A 12,132-nucleotide genomic window follows, 5' to 3' on the forward strand; every position below is an offset into this window, starting at 1 on the left:
AGAAACTAACAACGGTAGTGCCACATAGACCAACAATAATATTTGAAAAAATGTAAAACCAATAGTGTTGTTTGATGGATCTTAAATTTAGTAAATGAACTATCAATATAAACAGGACCTTTTCTGCTAAGATATTTACCAAAAATATCTATTACGATAAAAATGCTTTACAAAACTATGGAACAAAACTGGACTGATATGAGTCTATACTGGTATACTAAAATAATTACTGAGAAACGGACAGGGTTTAATCATATAACCATACCAATAAGAATAATCCCTCCTTACTAAACTTCATTGCTACCTATTAGAGCCAGAATTGAATATCAGCTCTTACCTAATGACAGCAATTTCGGCGATTTAATTTTTTCTTCATCCCGTCACAATTTTTTATGGTCTTTGTAAAAGTTATGGAGTGTTCATGCCATTATAACTAGTAGTAGAATTCAAAATGTACTAACATAGCACAAACTTTCACATAATCGGATGACCAAATGTGAAATAAGAGACAACAAATTGTGAAACGGCATTTGATTCCATGACAAAAATCGGCTTTAGATCCGGCTTTTTAACTTTATCATAGCGTATGATGCGCTTGATGTCTGTTGACTATTTAGTTTCCTACTTCAAAATAACGCAACCTAGTCGTCAGTAACGGTTTTAGAGAGGGGCAATAAGAATTTCCTGTTATGAAATGTAAGATCCTTCAAGTGGTGAAGATATGACTGTCAGGTAACGAAAAAAAAAATACTATGGATATTTTTACAGCAAGAGAGAGAGAGAGAGAGAGAGAGAGAGAAGAGAGAGAGAGAGAGAGCATTTCCGGTACGATATCATGTAGGACTATTCACAGGCAGCGTGTCTCTCAGCTCACATAAAGCGTGTCTTACCAGAACGTGTCCCGCCAACGACGGGACCGGTGGCTCCGAAAGGCGGTCACATCATCTCCGTTTGGCATCCCTCCCTGACAGCAGCAGAAACAACCATTCATTTCCCGGTGTAAACATGTGATATTAGAATGGACTTCTTTCCTCAAACTGGGATCAGTAGTAAGAGAGCACATTCATCGTCCACCACCCATCAGGATGTTGATCTAGTGATTTAATTGACAAATGGTTTACATTTTCATATCATATCGACAGTGATCGTGTATTTAGTGAGTTCAAATTTAAACACCTATTTGTTTTAACAAAAGTGTATATCATTGGATTTGGGTATATGTACGTTGGTTAACATTATAACGCTTCTTATCGCCTTCTGGAAAAGGGAGAAGGAAAGAATATCGTAAAATCAATCGCAAAACGAAGTGCAAGGAATAAATAACTACCTAATGTCCCTGCCAATGCACATGAACAAAGAGGAGGACAGATTAACAGAAAGAATAATTGAATTAGGCGATACTAGTGGGTTGGGCTAGAACACCGTGGTATATCCCAGCAACAGAATTAACGGAAGGCTAGGACAAGATTAGCTCTACATAACAAAGCAATAGAGAAAAGGACTTTCAAGAAGTAAAATAGGCCTAGACTTACATGCGTACTTTTAAAGAAGAGGTAAGTTACAAATCCCCGTTTATGATGTCTTCTTAAAGAAATAATAAAATTAGTATTATGTTTAATGTGATGTACGTTTTAGGTTCTCTGTCCGGGGTGCTGTGCTCTCGAAGAACCTATCAACTTTATTCGAATGTGCGGAAGTAGACTGGGTTTCACAGTTGGCTACCTTTTAAAAGGGGGAAATTTTAATGGAAATCATGTATGCTTTTTGTGGTTTTGGTTGAGTTTACAGTCCTCTAATATAGATTTTATTGTTTATTATTAGTGTGTTTTCGATTGTGTGTCTTTAGTTTATAAATTTATGCTAGTAATTGAAGTAGCTATCCTAGATCTAATGTTATTTTTAAATCGTTATGTGTTGAAATGGTATCTTATGGTAGTAAGTTATTATTTATTAGTTGTATGGTTATAGAACATGTCCAGTAATTTGACGTTTATTGTCATTCCACAACTAAATTAGGTCTTGTTCTTTAATTTTTTTTGGATTGGTTTAACTAGAATTTAACGCTCAAGTTTTTCACTGAAACGCAGGAAGAAAATGTATTATATTTTCATTTTTATTAAGATCGTTCATTATGAGTTATCTTTTTTATAAATGAGTTTTCCTAAGTTGATTTGTTAATGTCGCACGAGTCTCTCTCTCTCTCTCTCTCTCTCTCTCTCTCTCTCTCTCTCTCTCTCTCTCGATATATTTATATAATACACGCATGTATTCATACATACGTAGATAATACGTATGTGTGAAGCAATATTTACTATTTAGCTTTCATTGCGTATACTTTCGAGATAAACGAGTCTCTGGAAAATGGAAGTCTTATGATTTTTGTTTGTTTGCTGATAATACTCTTGGTATAAAGTTGTTGCAGTATAATTTAATCGATTCCTCGTGCACTGCGAAGCAATTACATGTCTTAGCTATCTTCATTAAACCACAACACAGGGTTTCCGGTGCGCACTGCCGAGACGGTGGGGCAAATGAGTTTTGTATTTATTTGCATCGTAAATCGTCGTGGCCGCTTCCCCTGTGACCATGACAGAGGGAATAAAAACGGAATGCATGTCTCTATCATTCTGCATTGCCCCACCATGTTGACGAGGCAGAATTAATTCTTTGCATCCCTTGACAGTCGTGTCTGCAATGAGAATATCATCACGTGGTTTACAAATGACTTGTATTTAACAGTTCCCTTAGTTTGAGCAAGACTTTCGGATGAATGATACCCCTGTTAAGAAAGCTGTTCAATTATTTATTTTAGTGATTTTAAATGCTTTGAGAAAGGAATGTTTTTTTTTTCTATGACAGTTTTATACAAGTAGTGCCTTTTGCTGTTAAATTGAGAGGACCAACATTACCCGAAGTAGGCCATTTTGTTTATATAATATATATATATATATATATTATATATATATAATATAATATATATATATATATATATGTGTGTGTGTGTGTGTGTGTGTATATATATATATATATATTATATATATATATATATATATATATATATATATATATATATATATATATATATATATATATAAAGGCGGTCCTCTTCAGCTTTAAAGGGCGCAACTCTACATACAGCAGCTAAGTTCTTTGTCTGATAGTGGAAAGATATATAGGGTATGGCTGAATCGACTCAATGGTTTCACTGGAAATAGAACGTGAATGAGTTTATCGGTTTGATTTAGTACTTAGGAATAGTAAAAAGAAAAAAAAAATGTAATTGTTCTTGGTATGGGTACAATCAACCCCATTAAAAAATGCATAATTTGGGGCTGATGGTGTTTTCTCAGACTGGTTATGTCGTCTTAAGCTTCCATGCCCAATGTAAAAAGACAACTGTTTTGCTGGAGCGTTTTGGAACGCTGACCCTGCCTCGAGAGCCGGGATTATCAGCCTTTTCATTTTCGTATTGGAATGAAAATGATTCTGGCCAAAATGAATAATAAATGATACTTCATTTTGGGAGGCTGAGAGTGTTTTTGATTTTTATTTATTTATTTTTTTATTCTCTGAAATACGATCGATTTTTACTAATCTCAGTATAGAGTCTGAATGGTTAACATTTGGCTGTTTGTATTTTCATTGATGTTAAATATCTCTCAATAATTTGCCTGAAAATAGTGAAAGATATCTGACTGAATGCATGTTCGAAATTAAGGTTTTTTGATTTGTTTGAATAAAAAAGTTTGGAAGTTAAAAAAAAAGAAAAATAGAGCAGAACAATCGAATCGTTTGTACAGTACGCCTTCTTTTTGTTGGCAGATTTTGTAGGCTTAGTTCTTGTATGAAACAATTTAGATAGTAAGAACCGCGAAATTTTGCTGCTTTATGTTTTCTTTATTATGAAAAGTATGATTTTTGACCTTTTTTTTTTTCGAAAATTGTGTTTATTCTGTGATTTCATATGAACTAAGATTATTGGGTGCAACAAAAACTTGAATTTTCATTAAGAAGTAAGGTGATAGTAAAAAGACTAAAAGACTGGGTGTACTGAGACTATAATTCGCTGTTGGGCAAGGTTGCTTCGTAATTTCATGCTTTTCTGGTGAAAAGTTCATGGTGATATTTGAAAATTTATCGCCATTCTGGTATACTTTTTGGAGGTCTCTATTCAGTCCACCAGGAGAATCCAAGTTTTAGTTAAAAATGTTTTTGTGTAAGAAGTTGCTTTATTGCCTGGGTCATGTTTTTGAATGACCTTTGTTATTAATCGGTACTTATGACGAGGCATTCCCGTGTATCGTTGACGAATTAGAGTGAAAGTGGTATGTGAAGCGCCATCAGAACATAATGATGTATTATATTTAAGCGCATAAAACAACCAAAAAGCACGTAACATTAAGGGGTTTCAGTTGGCCACCACGCTCATCAAACCAACAATGAAACCAAACATACAGCCAATTTCAATCGGTACCAGGAAGCGAAGGAGCTACTTGTCCCCTAGCAAAGAGGAGCTGGCGGTAATTAGAATAGTGGTTGCTCTGAAGGATAGGAAGCGATCAAAGTGGACAAAGGACTGGTTGCTGAGGAAGTTCCAAAATTCTCGTGCAAACTTAATGGAGCTGAAATTATACCTAGAATATTGGTGAAATTATATGCGCATGGACGAATCTACATATTTAGAACTTTTGAATGTGGCTACTCCATTCATTACTTATAAAGACTCCATATTAGAAAGTCCATTTGCCTCATGAAGGGCTGAGCGTAACACTGCGTTTTTTTTTTTCTTAGCAAAGGGCAGATATCTGCAAGACTTCAGATTTCACCTTCCATATAGCTGTATGCTTCCTATATTGGCATGGAATCTATCATGGTTTCCCTATCCTTATCCTTAAAGACGGACTTGTTACTCATTCTGAAAACAATATGACCAGTCGGTCACCGAAGCAGCAGCTTTAGGAGATGTTGTCTTCCAGAGGTTTGAATACTTTATGACGGTTTGATTATTATTTGAGACTGATGCGTGTTCAAACGATCATCCATGGACATGAATGAAGTCCCGCCCACAAAAGTCAGACCCGATCGGACGGTGAACGGTCCAACAGTTAGTGCAATACGCTTATCCAGAGCCGTATTTATCCCCTGCCAACGGCCAGACTCCCTCACAAATACCATGTTGTCTAACGTGTTGGCCAGCATGTCTGACCGACCGTGTGAAACCACCTTTAGCAGTCCCCTATGCTGTTTTATTATTTTTAACCTGGCGAAAATGCACTTCGAAGTAGTCGGCAGCTTGATGATGATTGGTCGAATGTGATATGTCCGAATAGCATCGTTGTATTTCAAATAATTACTTGGTGATCCGAATGAAAGTTTATTTACTAACCCAGATTTCTCCATCTGATATATGATGTAACCTTAATGAAGCTATCGAGGAGAGAATATGGGAAAATGTGCCCCTAGCAGGGCCGCCGAAGTGAGCGTTGCGAAATGGGTTTCGGATACTATTTCATACAGAATTCTTTCTTCCAGATATTTTAACGCAAACTGGAACAAATCTCTTCAAATATTATCAGATACATGTAATTATCAGCATTTTGTTAAGCGTATATTCTACTTAGAACTTGGAACTGATGAAAGTTACATTTAAAATCGTAGGTAGGTATTTAAACGGTCGGTTTCACCCAATCCCTTTTATACGGGTCACTGATATTTTGCCCTTCGTTTTTTCCATATATTTCCATTCCTCGTCTGATATTTACATTGTTTTCCCATTGTCCCCCTTTAGGTGATATTCGTAGAGATTTCGATGATATGATATCTCTTGCGGTCTGTCACACGGACGATTTTTTTTTTCTAGGCGTGTCACCATTATCGCAAATGGTTGACATTTAATTTTTTTTTCATTTTACAATGCACCTGATGTTTTCAGATCATAATGATGATCTGAAAGTAGTGTAAAGAGTGATTTTACTAACGACTAAAAGAGTAATAAATGTGCAAAGTATCATTACGGGGGATGAATGGTGAAAATTGTGATGCCACTTCGGCTTCTATTCTATATACCATTTGTCGGATTAGTGTTAAACTGCATCAAACGAAAACTTACAAAAGTTTTAAGAATTGTATTCACGGGATGAAGGTACAACTGATAAAATATTGAACTTTGGAAAGTAAAAAGTTCGGATTAGCTCATGTAAACGGCTGCTATTTTATAAGTCTTATAAGAGAATGCTGGTTCTGGTATTAATTAATGGACAGAAGGACTCGGTTGATAACACATGAAATCTTCAGTTAGCAGCGGTGTTTGATTCTGAGAACAAGAATTTTTCTTCTATTATGTTGGGATTTTAGTTAAATATACTCAGCTTGGTTATTAAAGATATGTTCAGCATTTGCCATTTCGAAATTACTCACATAATTGAATGATTATCGCGTTCCCCTCATGAAAACGTTGAACCAAAGGCAGTCCCCGTAGCTACTGATGAATGACCCATCACTAGTCTTAGTTTTGATCCTTTTTCTCCATATGTACTCATTATTTCTGATACAGGTACATTTTTCTGTTATTTTTAACCAATGGAAATAGTGTTATCCCCTCTTTTGATGTATAACGTCTGCCAGGTCGTTTCCCCTCACATTCATATTGTCCACGACAGCAATCCCAGGCTTGGTGTGAATTCTCCCCGAGTCTGTGTTCACCGAAGGCAAATCATTAGTGCGGATTTACTGTCAGTCATAATAAGATTTTTTTTTCGTAATTTCCGCAGTTGTTATAATTTTTAGTCTCACGTTGTTTAAGAGAAGGAATACAAAACTATTTCTCCGTCCGTGGATATGAATGCAAATGACCTGCAGTGCCCAACAAGTACAAAAGAAAGACAAGAAAAGAATGCAAGACAAAACAAGCTTAACGTGATTATTGGAGCAATGTCTTCCTCGCATCCCATTCCAAGGCTTGGGTAATAACCCAATGCTCGTGCCTTGTGCTCCCCCCCTCCCCCATCCCATACCGCCTTCAATTTCTGTTCGATTTGATTCTATTCCCAAAACTTCTCGTCCCCTCTGGGAACTTGTCCTTAGCTCTGTGGCAAGTGGATCCCAGTTTGTCTCATGCTGATTTCGTTTGTTTTCGCTCGTGTTACATCTCTCTCTCTCTCTCTCTCTCTCTCTCTCTCTCTCTCTCTCTCCAATTTCCAAGGTGGTAATTTGCACCGCGTGCTGGAATGCCGTGTTGTAAGAAGCGGCTGGAATGGCAAAGGCACCATTCCATTGCAGTCAAAAGGAGGGCCGACGATTATGTTTAGGAAAGGGGAACAGGGTCTCTCTCTCTCTCTTCTCTCTCTCTCTCTCTCTCTCTCTCTCTCTCTCTCTCTCTGAAAGATACATTTAAAGGTAAAACTAGTTTTCATTGATATTAAACAGGGACCTATTGGGAAATTGAAGTTTTGCAGCAGTTATTCTGATTACAAAGACAAAAGATAATCACTTTTGCCACGCCATGTAATTATACGGCCGAACAAAAGGAAATGTTTTCGGTAAATGGGTAAATGTTGCTGGTCCTTTCATTTGGGACTAACTTGACTTTTGAAAGTAACTATTAATCGCAGTAATTTCGTTGAAGGGATGATTGTTTCACATAGTAATGCTTTTATAGAACTTTTATTTTTTTTTCACGAGAGCGTGTTACATTTTTTTTATAACGAAAAAAATCCTTCACTTCTCAGCCCGGACTTTTTTTTATTTATTTATATATATTTACATATTTTGAGGATGTCAGCGGAGGAGGCCAACAAAGGCTCTCATTAAAAAAAAAATAAATTACCCTGATTTCAATTGGGTGAAACTCGTAAAGAAGAGATAGTGCCGGCTTTTGTAAGAGGACGCTTAAAGAATTCAGGGAATACAAGCTCAGGGGTTCCCCGTGTTTACTCCAGAATAATTTGAGTAATTTGATATTAGATAGGATTATCAACGCTTCTGTGTTGATTAATGATGTCAGTGTATAGATTTATTTTATAGTTTGAATGCTGTTATTATTGTTATTTGTATTCCAATTTCCTGTTTTTATGTTTGACTTCGAAGTCATCTCGGTTTCCAGTTTTTATATTGATTTCGGAGTCATCCCAGATACCTCTGCAACGTTATTATTAGCTATTGATTAGATAGTTATGAAATCTGAAGTCTGATCAGTAAGGCTCGATGTAGCTATAACAGTAGTTTCATTGCTATAGTAGGTTCACATCAACCGTGCACATGATGTCTAGGCCCGTCCCTTACGACGCTCCTGATTGGCTGTTGATAATCCTATCACAAGGCTGGAAGCTCTCAGTCTCTCTAAAAGTTCACATAGGCAGGATGTATGTTTCACCTCTCCTGAGGGAATACTTTTGAGAGACGTATTCCTCAGGAGAGGTGGAACATAGATCCCACCCATGTGAACTCTCGAGAGAGACTGGGAGTTTTCAGCCCCGCGATTGGCTTATCAACAGCTACTCAGGAGCGTCGTAAGGGACGGGCCTAGACATTAATTGCCTTACGACGGGCCTAGACATTAATTGCACGGTTGATGTGAATCTACTATAGTATGAGATAACCTTAGACCAGTGGTTTGGTGGTCCTTCCCTCCACGTCTCCCTTGCATCTATAAGTGAAATTCCTTCCCAGATTTAAAGGAGAGAAAAAAAAGAGAAAGGGTATTTTTATACTTTTGGGTATGAATGAGTGAGATCATTTAAAGGAGAGGAAAAAAGAGGAGATATGGCATTTTTATTCTTTTGGGAACGAATTAGTGAGATGATTTAAAGGAGAGAAAAAAAGAGAGGGTATTTTTATACTTTTGGGAATGCATGAGTGAGATATATACTTGACAGTGCTTCTTAGCTACAAGATCTTGAGTGCACGGGTGAATGCCAGAGAGTGCACAGCGTAAGTCCCCTTCAACATTCAGCCTGTTTCTGTATTTGGTCTTGAGAGCAACGAGCGTGGGAAATGCAGCTTCACAAAGATACTACATCGATCCAAACGAGTCCAACCAAAGTAGTACGCTATAGGAAATTAACGTTATAAAGAAATACTTTTACATTTTTTCATAAACTTCTGAATATTAGTTCCTCTCTTTATTAAGGGAATGGTGAATATAATTATAGTTTTAAGTTTTCTCTAGGGCTTGCTCCGCAAACACACCCCCCCCGGAAGATGCTGACCTCCCCCAAGGGGGTGCACCCCCAGATTGATGGCTACTGCATTAGTCTGTTGCTAAAGTAAGTGAGAAATGATGGAGTGAACGAAAGAAAAAATGATTTTGCCTTCTAAATACCACCGCTTAGACTAAATAATTTCTTTTTGATACGGTTGGATGTGGAGAAGTAGATTATTTGACTAACGCTCCAAATGTTATATTAAGCAAGATTTCCTTTGAGGAGTGACGAATTTCTGCAGGATCCTCTTTCCTCCGATTCAGTTTTTTTCTTTTATGTAGTTGTAGGATCAGCACGTTGTATTTCTTACTAAGTTTAAAAGAACGCATATTATATTTACTGGTCAGCAGCTCCAACCGGTCTAGACGTTGATTTGGGGAGAGAGAGAGAGAGAGAGAGAGAGAGAGATTTCGAAAATGATCCTGGCTTGATGTGTTGGCGGAAACAAAGCAATGAAAACGTCTGAAGAGAATGTAAGGAATTCCCAAGTAAATCGTTCATGCTCTCTCTCTCTCTCTCTCTCTCTCTCTCTCTCTCTCTCTCTCTCTCTCTCTCTTTAGGTAGCTTACAACTGGACGGCCATGTTCGTTACTCGAACCAGACGAGGAGAGACGAACGGGCGCATTCCCTAAAATCCAGTGAATCATTAACTAGTTGTTAGTTGACTGTTGTGGGAGACAGCTAGGGCGGAGATAAAGATGAGGCAAAAAGCGCCAGACAAGAGTGCTTATTGCTTCATCAGTGCATACTATCAAAACGGGAGGGTCGTGATAAGGTAGACTCACCCCTCTGGCGTGAAACCATTCTCAAGATAATCTGGGAGGAGATTGTGGGTCAAGTTATCACCAGTGTTCGTTCTTTCTACTGGGTATGAGTCGTGTGATATTCTGTTCTTAAATAAAGTTTAGAGTCGCCTTTCTTTAACCAGATTATATTTAGAGGTTTATGAAATGATTACATCGTCTTTTCTCGACTGAGTTAATTTGTAAAAAGCTCTTAGAAAAATATTGTCATGTTAAGTTCAGTATTGTTAGGTGTTCAGAAGTTTATAAAATAAAAGATTTTGCTTGAAACTCCACATTGCCGCCTGTAACAATCGGCTGCATGTTGTTTTGCTTTGAAAAGAGTAGACTCCTCTCGCTGCTGTTGTATTGTTACTTCAATAAATAAATGAATATATATTCAACATCAGTAGGCGGCTCCAGAGAGCGGAAGTAAGTAACGGCTAATCTCACGTTCAAACTTTTGCCTCTAAATATCCCGTATACTTCTTTCCACTTAGAATACGCCTTCTCTTACTGGTAATGCCCTAGTAGGGAGGGAGGGTGCTAGCCCAATTACTCATGGAGTGAGTTAACGAGGTACTTCTACCGAATTTTCAGCTGGGATTACTTACGCATTCTCTTAATATAAGGCTGATTGAATCGCATGGTTTTTCTCACATCCTTCGTGAAATCCATTCCATGTGGGAACTGGGTTCGCGTTCTAGTCTTTTCATAATCGTAACTTAGTGGTCTGGGTACACTAAGTATTAATAACACTAAAAATGATATTTGTTTTGCCGTGTGAAGTATTAAATTGATTGCATTTTGGATAAAAGTATTGATTGTCGATTTTTGTTACGTATTGATTGCTGTGATTCACAGCAAGGATCGACTCGAATTTTGTCGTGTGTGGAGCTGATTGACTGATGGTCATAACTAAATCGATTTTTGCCATGTATTGAATTATTCGACTGAATCACTCACAAAGGAGGATTCGCGAAATAGTATTATGGTGACACCAGGTGCTCACATATAAAGTCCAGGATTGTAATTAGAAAATGGAATGTGCTCTCCCCGTCTTGTTGTTTAAAATACTGTTCAAATAAAATAAGAAAAGGTAAAAGACTTTATGCATGAGTTTGCATTGCCAGTAAACCAACTTGTGTGCCTCATACTAATTTATTACCTATTGTATGTAACTCACAATCGTCTTAGCATGAATGGAGATTAAAATCGTTACTATCCACACCATCTTATTAGGCTCATTATCAGTTCCCCACTGACGAAGTCGGGGAACTATAGTTCCCCCCCTTCCATCTGACTGTCTATTCGTACGTCAGTGTGTCCGTCACGCTTACTTTGACATAACAACTCTTACTCAGCCCAAGGTATTTCAAGTCTAACTTAGTGTAGGAGACAGACCAGCATGCATAGGTGTGAAGGGGAAGTTATTTGTTTGTCCGTTCATTTTGCTTTTTATTATTATTATTATTATTATTATTATTATTATTAATTATTATTATTTTGGTCTATCACAGTCAACCTATTCGACTGGGTGGTTTTTATGATGTGGAGTTCCGGACTGTATCCTGGTTCCTTAAAGGAGTCCGTCACTTTTCTCACTATGAGTGCTGTTTCTAGGAGCACACTCCTCTGCATGCGTCCTAGAGCTACTTCGTCAACTGTTATTATTCTAGGGACATTAGTTCGAAATTCTGTAGATTTCAAGTAACTTAAGCCTTGGTCATTAATACTGAACATATATACTGTGGCCATAGCTTTTGAACTTAACTTTGGCCATAATTACTGAACTTAAAATTGGCCAAAACTTTTGAACGTAACTTTGGCCATAATTTTTACCTTAACTTTGGCTATAACTTTTGAAATTCAAGAGGTGAAATCCTTGAAAAAAAAGCCCAAGGTTCAGTGAGTTCGTGTCCTTGACCATGACTTCATATTGGAAATAGCTGCCATTCGTGTGTATGCGTTTTGTTGACAAAACGTAAAGTTCTAAATGTGTTAGTAAACGTATTCCAATATCACTGCTTCAGTAAATTGTTTTTGTTATTTGTTCAGTATCACTTGCTCTCCTGTGACCCAATTTTCTTAGACCGTTATTTCTATTTCCTTACGTTATTTTCAAAGTTACTGGCGGCATTACTTTCTGC

At 37.3% G+C, this 12,132-nt stretch overlaps 1 protein-coding gene across 4 annotated transcripts in view; it reads left to right on the forward strand.

The window, feature by feature from the left end:
• Positions 1-889: 889 nt before the first annotated feature.
• LOC135217312 (uncharacterized) overlaps positions 890-12,132 on the forward strand; it is a 214,545-nt gene continuing 203,302 nt past the window's right edge. For all 4 annotated transcript variants that reach the window (XM_064253094.1, XM_064253092.1, XM_064253096.1 and 1 more), the window contains exon 1: positions 890-1,553. The gene's annotated coding sequence lies outside the window, so the exon portion shown is untranslated. The remainder of the gene's footprint in view (positions 1,554-12,132) is intronic.

The sequence above is a fragment of the Macrobrachium nipponense genome, chromosome 7 (genome assembly GCF_015104395.2).
Source record: "Macrobrachium nipponense isolate FS-2020 chromosome 7, ASM1510439v2, whole genome shotgun sequence".
NCBI classification, from domain to species: domain Eukaryota; kingdom Metazoa; phylum Arthropoda; class Malacostraca; order Decapoda; family Palaemonidae; genus Macrobrachium; species Macrobrachium nipponense.